Raw genomic sequence first — 7,990 nt, 5'->3', positions numbered from 1 at the left:
GTAAGTTGGGTAGGTTGGGTTGGGTTTTAGTTAGACTTAGGCCCGACCCTAAGAATTAGGCTTAAAGCCCAAGCCAAAGGTTAAGCCTGAATTATTCAATTTGAGCTCAATTTACACTAAAATTTATTGCATTTAGGGTGGGTTCAGGCTTCGACCGATTGGTCAATCAACTCACACTAAAATGTATGTATGTATGTATGTATGTATGTATATGCATAATTTATGGTAAGTTATAAAGACCCCCTGTACTATGGGATCTGTGACAAAAACCCCCGTGTACTTTGTTTTGTGGCAAAGACCCCCATGTACTATGACCATGAAACAAATAACTCCTTCCATTAGCCTTCCATCCAAAAAGGCCATTACAATATTTTTTAATCCCCACACTACCCTTGTAATAACTAGACTAGAAAAACATTGTTCATCTTCCCCAACCTTTCGATACTACCCTTTTGTTCCTTCACATTTATCTTTTTCCTCTCTCTCCCTCGATCTCTCTTCTTGCCCTTCCCTTGTACTTTGTTTCTTCTTCTCTCATCTATTATCTTCATCAGATAAATGAGAGATGAAATAACAATGCTTGATGCATATTTCATTCATGGATACCTCCTTCTCTGTAGCCCTTGTTCATGGTTCAAATTATTCAAGACATGATAATCATCATGGCAATGAGAAATCCTCTTTCCTTGTTTGAAAAATCCTTCCTGAAAGTTTCCATCGATGGGATTGAAGACAAAACACAAGACAGAAAATCGACGCGGCTATTTTGGTATAGGCCAACTCACCTTTCCTGAAAGTTTCCATCGTGTATGCAGTCTAGTTTTACTAGTCTATAGCCACCTTTTTCCCTTTTTGTGGAAGAGACCGAGGGGAGCCTAATTCAATTTATATTTATACATCTACATATGGAACACCCATGCATGATGCATAACAATCTATTGGCTACAGAACCAATTTTAGTTTCTCCTCCAATTAGGACACAACCTGTCTTAGTTTGTCCACTGATTTCTCGTCAGCGACCAAAAATTTTTTCCACCAGAAAACAAAGAAACAGAAGTGGATGTTGTTGTGTGCCACCATGCACTATCAAAGAGTTGGTATCAGGTTGCTTCTTTGGTATGTCTTTTTCACTCTAATACTAGCCCCAACAGTTGATGCTAGAATTCGCCACTACAAATGGGAGGTTAAATATGAATTTAAATCACCAGACTACTATAAGAAGCTAGTGATTACCATCAATTGGAGAACCCCAGGGCCGACAATACAAGCCAGCAAGGTGATACCATCATTGTCAAGCTTAAGAATGGTTTGGTGACAGAGAATGTCACAATTCATTGGCATGGAATCCGATAGGTGTGGGCTCTTTCCCTCTTCATTAATCATGTTGAGCTTTTTTGGGTTTCCATCTTTTGTTCATTTCTATGCACCATCAATCACAGATTGGAATCCCATGGATGGATGGAACAGAAGGAGTAACTCAGTGTCCAATTTCGCTGGTCCGATCTGGTGGTCGGTCATATGACCGAAGATGACTCCAGAACCAATAGCCTCAATGAAGCCGACTCCGGCTCCATAAGTGTTGCAGGGGAGGTGATCTTTGCCTGCTTGTCCATGGGCTGGGTTTGCTGCATTTGGACAAAAAGTAGCTCTAAACCCCCAGCTTTGATATAATCTTCCTCGTCAACAAAATCTTCTTTAATGACCACACACCCTTCACTCCCCCACCAGCCCTCGCTTGTATACTTGGTATACGGGAACAGTACAAATAAAGTCGAGTTGAGTGTTTCCCACTTAGTCTCTTTGCTCGACACCTCCGTGCAGGGGAAGGATAACCCACGATTGTTGCAATGTTTCGAGTTCCAAGACACTTCATCATGACCATAGTTCTTATCTCTACTTCATATCATAGCTCTGTCGTCATTAGCTTTAGAGTATACAATGAAGATGATATCATTGAGTGTGACAACAGTTATTCACTCTTTCCGAGTTATGAGATGTTGAACTGTGAAGGGTCATATCCATCCTTTAGTTCTCCACGTGAACAAAGAGAGGATGATGAGGGAGAGGAAAAGAAGATAAGAGAGCCAAAACAATAGGTTAAATAGGTTTTAAGAGAAAAGGGCAAAAAAAGAAAATAAAAAAGTTTAGTGGGGTATTTTAATAATTTAACACATTCCGTCATCTTACTACTATAGGGGGTCTTTGTAATTTACCCTAAAAAAATATACTATTGTAGGCTACTGATAAATCTGTATTTTGATGCCTTAAGGGCATCATTTTAGGGGTATTTTAGAACTTAGACTGACTAATTTGTACCCTTTTTCTAGTTAAATTCAATGTTGTGACCTCTGAGGGTCTCTGTGCAAATTCTAGGTAAATTTTGAGAAATTTACAAAGTTTTTTACAGATTTTTAGAAGCTGGTGAGAATTCCAGCTGAGAGAGGAGTTGTTTCTATTATAAACTAAGCATAGGAGGGCACCTCTTATCTACTAAACTAGAAAGGCGCCCCTCCTACTAGCATACTCCCCTCTCCTTAGCAAACCCTAGGGCACCTCCCCACTCATTCCTTTCACCTCTAACAAACCCTACCCACCCCTAACTGTTGAACCTTCACCTTCCACTCCTCCCTAACATGTAATCTCAACCATCCAAGCCTTAGCAACCTCTCATACCCTTAGATCTTCACTCTCTATCTCAGCCACTCACCCCAGAGCGCCACCCACTCCTATTAATCTCCATCATTCAGCCCTAGGCACCCAAATCTCCACCATTCAATCCTAGGAGCTTAAATCCCAACCTTCCATACTTATAGGCACCCTCTCCTTTTCACTCTAGCTATAGGATCCCTCTAGCTTAATCCTAAACCTCCATTCCTAAACCCTAGGGGCGCCCATTTCCTACATCAACCCACTAGCCACCCCTCTCTTTCTCTCTAATCCCAGTTTTGTCCACCCTTCTCTAAAAAAGGACCCTAGGGGCCCTTGAGAACGAGTTGGTTAGCCTAGTTCACAAGGCCAAGGTTTCTTGAGGGGTACAGGGGTTACAAGAAGGAGAACACCCAGTTCTTGTCAAGAGGGGTTCTTGCAAGCAGTTCATCCAACCTGCAACTCCCTCCACTGGAGCTGATCCACTATTTTTATTTTGTTTTTATTTTCTTTCTTTTTGTTGTTCAGTTTTTCTTGCAATTTAATTACTGTAACTTTCGACTATGGTTTGATTTTATTTTTGTTTTTCTTTGTCTTTTATAGATCTGAATTCGCCCAATTCAAGTCTAAGGTGTCTTGAGGGGTACGAGGGCTAAATGGAGGAGGAACGGCTTGCAGTTTGTCTTCCCAGAAAGCTACCGCCACTGGAGCCGAATTTTAACTTATTTTTATTTATTTTCTTGTTAATTTCAGTTTTATTTAATTTCTTGTCTTTTTTCAATTCTGAATATTTAATTTCAGCTCTAATAAATTTTATTTTCTTATTTTATACAAATCCCAAATCTATTTTTTTTTATTTGTCTGGAACAAAATAATAACTTTTAACCTTACTTCCCTGAGGATTCGACCCCTTCCTCACTACTAAACTACATTATTTATTTAGTTTTGAGGATTAGAAAAATATAAATTATTAAATTGGTGTCCTAGGTGTTTGACGACGCATCCCGGGTGCACCAAGTTTTTGGTGCCATTGCCGGGGAAGCAACATATTGAAAATTTTTATTTCTTTGTTTTAGATCCGTTTACATTATTTTTTTTTCACTTTTTTATTTCGTTAGTTTTCTGATCTTTGGAAATAAAACTCTCATAATTCTTCTTTGTTTTCATAGGACGTAACAGTCAATGGTGGGGTGTCGAAACACTACTGGACTGTACACACAAAAAAGAAAAGAAAAATATTGGGTAGCGATTCAAGTGTAGTCGTCCCATCTTATTCTTGATTTTTCTTTTTATTTTCAAGTTTATCTTGGTAGATTAATTTTTTTGAATCTTTGGTTATTTATTTTTATTTTTATTTCTTAATAAATTTGGCTATATTTTTTTAGGATTATTTTTTTCTTTTGTTTCGTATTTAGATCTAATTAGTTATTTAATTGAGTAATTAATTATTAATTAGGAAATTATTCAAAATTTCGAATTTGAGTTTAAATTTCAAATTTTGAAAAAAGATTAATATTTTAAAATTTTTTTACATTTGCATTCCAACATTTAGGGTTTGACATGTTCTAGAGCATGCATCATATAGGATTATTTAATTGCTGAAATCATCTTGTTAGTTTTTAATGTGTTAGGGTTTTTCATTTTTTTATTTGCTCTCTTTGCTGAATTAATTTGTTTTATTATTTTATTGCTGAATTACATATTCTAGATAACTATTTATGCATTGTAATTAGTTGCATTTATTTTGTTTATTGTGTTTTTCTGTTAATCCATTTAAGGGCAATCCAATTTAAATAAGATAAGGTGGGGATTTCATCACCCTTCCTTGGCTCAAAAACCCCCACCCTTTCATATGCGGCTCACCCTAAACCTTAATTTAAAATTTGGATAGCAAGATCCTTTAGGAGGCCCCACACATTTGGTTCAAAAGTGTGCTGAATTTTAGGGAAGCTTGTAATTAGTTTCCATAACCGGCGGTTGGTGTTTTAGGAAACATGTTAATCGGCTAAGCCTAAGCAGGTTTTGTGGTTACTTAATTAGGTCTTTGCGATAGCAAGGGGAGCCTCCCACATCCCCACCTCTTACCTGGCTAACCAAAGGAAGTGGTGTAATTCCAAGTGAACCTAAGAGGATTCACATTGGTTGAACCACTAGTTTAGAAAACCTTAGTTTAGCCCTTAGGTCATGTGTTTTACTTGTTTGTGCTTAATAAAAAAAAAATCAATGGCCAGAGTTTGTGGAATGAGAAACTACTTCCAACCTAAGCCACAGATAGATTGGAACCTTATGTCTCAATAACTGGATAAGATTAATGGGATGGCTCAAAGACTTAATCAAGTCCTTGCATTTCGTCAACAAATTGGCCCATACCCAACCATGTCATCCTACCCAACATGTTCCATCTAGGCAAGCCTGGCTCATCATGTTAGCCAGTGCCCTAAGGCGGGCCCATGTCAACCAGTCATTCCAGAGCAAGTATATGCAGCTAATGGATTTTTTCAACCCAATGCTAACCCATTCTTTCGCTCATATAACCCTAGGTGGGAAAATCAGCCCAATTTCGTTTCTTAGGCCCAAGCCCAAGAAACCTCCCTGCCAGATGTGCACTCTCAATGGTTTGAAGCCTAGACTCACTGTGAGTATAACGATTACCCTGGGATTCGACCGGCTTAGCCATGTCAAACCTACCCTCAGCCCTATCAAACTGATTTAGTTGATGACAAATTCATGCAACTTCAATAGCTAATTCTAACTCAGTAGTAGTCCGTCGCTAGATCAAAGAGCCAAATAGGATAGCTAGCCGAACCCAATGCGAAGAGAGAAGTAGGACAACTACCGAGTCAACCGGTTGTGAATCCTAAAAATCAACCATCGGGTTTTCCTCCTCAGTAGGTTCAACCACCTCCTATGAACCCTTAGTTTAAAAATGCGAAAGCTATTACAACCTTAAGGAGTAGGAGGATTTTAGATGACCCATATGAGAAAAATAAATTTGAAAACATCAATGAAGAAGAAAAAGAGCAAGAAAACCATAATTTGGGGGATGGGGAGAAAAAAGAAAGGAAAATTTAGAAGAAGAACCTATAGTGAACCGACTTGTAGTTCTCTTTCCAATCACACTCACAGTCGGGCCATTGTGAAAGATGAAAGAGACTCGCAACAAGGAAATCGGGGAGTTATTCAAGCAAATCCATATTAACATCCCTCTCCTCAACGTAATACAACATGTCCCGACCCACGCCAAGTTCTTGAAAGAGTTGTGTACTCAAAAGAGGGAGCCATGATCGGCCCCACAAAAAGTAATGCTCTTGGTAGATGTTAGTGCGGTTCTCCTAAACCAACTCCCCCGGAAAACGAAAGACCCTGGTGCTTCTCTAATAAGTTGTGTCATCTCTATAATTACTTTCGATCGGGTCCTATTGGATCTTGGGGCTAGTGTAAATCTGCTCCCCTCTATTAATTATAAAAGGTTCAGGATCAGCGAGTTAAAACCTACCCCAATAATTCTATAACTCACTAATCAGTCAGTCAAGAATCCTCAATGTGTTATTAAGGACGACATTTTTAGAGTAAATGATTGTTACTTCCTAGTGGATTTTATCGTCCTAGACATGACCCCAACCGAGGAACTGAACCATAACATGATAATCTTAGGATGTCCGTTTCTAGCAATTACTAATGCAAACATCAACTATGAATTGAGAGAAATTGACATTTCATTTGGGGAGTAGAAAGTCTGATTAAATTTATTTAGTGCTATTAAGTATCCAAACCTAGGGGAAGATGAGTTCAAGGTAAATGTAGTGGACGACTTTGTAGATGCCCTGTCTATCCTTTGGTTAACCCAATCTGAGCCTTGTTTGTACAAAGAAGAAAACAAGTCTAGAAGTATAGATGTAAGAATTAAGTGAGTGCGTCTGGATAAAGACGTTAAACTTAGCGTTGGTTGGAAGGCAACCCAATGAAATTTTGTTTTAATTGTCTTGTTAGAGTTTGTCTTTTCTTTTGAATAAGTTTCATGATTCAATTAGTAAATCCTGAACCCTTGTTGAATCCTTACCTCTTAATTACTCCCTTTGGCCCAAGTCCCTTTTGCATCATTCTAGCCATGCCATTGGGGATGATGCCATTTAAGTTGGGGGTGAGGAAAGAGAGAAAATTTTGAAAAATTAAAAAAAAAATTGAGAAGCGAAGCCTTTAAATATATAGAATTAAAATTTCACTAAAAATTATTTTTTTTTCTATTAAAAGAGATTCCCAAACAGAAAAAGTTGAGAAAACTGATAAAAGTATATTGAATTTTGTAGAGATTAGTAGCAAGTGACAAGAGTTAAATTGGTTTTGTTTGAATGTTGTCGAAACTGTTTAGAAAATACTCCCAAGTTTGCCCCTATGAAGATAAGAAGAGAAAGATTGAGAAATCAGACGAAAAATTCTTCAAATTAATAGAGATAGTAGACTATCCTAAACAATGTTGAATTTTACACACACACAAAAAAAGAAAAGAAAAGAAAAAGAAAGAACAAAATGTCAATGGACACCCTAAATTAAGTGTTGAGATTCATGTCAAACGGGAAAGAGAATGCCAAAGATAGTTACCTTAACACTTAGTAACCAGGTCTTTTCACCTAAGTTAAGTGTCGAGATTCGTATCAAACGGTGGAAGGTAAAACGATTAATAATAAGAAGAATACCCGCCTGATTTTAAAAATTGATCTCAACTTATCGAGGCAATCTGCAAATGAAAGGGTATATAAGACTTTTAAACCAAGTTTCTGTAATGATTAAAGTAGGATGATTTTACCCCTTAAACCTAATAGTGATCTATACAAAGTTTGAGAATTCTGGAATCAAGATACTTGGCTAATTTTGTTAAGGATGATCTTGCAATGAGAATGATCTCTTTACTCAGTGTAATTTTAAGGTTGTATTGCTAAGGGACTAGCAATGGTTAAGTTGGAGGGTGTGATAACTCTGTATTTTGATGCCTTAAGGGCATCATTTTAGGAGTATTTTAGACTTTAAATTGATTAATCTGTACCCTTTTTCTGGTTAAATTCAATGTTATGACCTGAGGGTCTCTGTGCAAATTCTAGGTTAAAACTGGAAAATTTACAGAGTTTTCTGCAAATTTTGGGAAGCTTGTGAGAATTCCAAGTAAGAGAGGTTTCTATGAAAAACTGGGCATAGGAGGGCAACTCCTATATGCTAAACCCAAAAAGGTGGCCCTCCTACTAGCATACTCCCCTCTCCTTAGCAAACCCTAGGACGTCTCCCCATTCATTCTTTTCACCTCTAACAAACCCTAGCCACCCATAACTGCTAAATCTTCACCTTCCACTTC

The sequence above is a fragment of the Nelumbo lutea genome, chromosome 4 (genome assembly GCF_056320005.1).
Source record: "Nelumbo lutea isolate HS-2025 chromosome 4, American lotus-T2T, whole genome shotgun sequence".
Lineage (NCBI taxonomy): Eukaryota > Viridiplantae > Streptophyta > Magnoliopsida > Proteales > Nelumbonaceae > Nelumbo > Nelumbo lutea.
The sequence above is the reverse complement of the archived record's forward strand: the minus strand, read 5'-3'. Positions refer to the sequence as shown.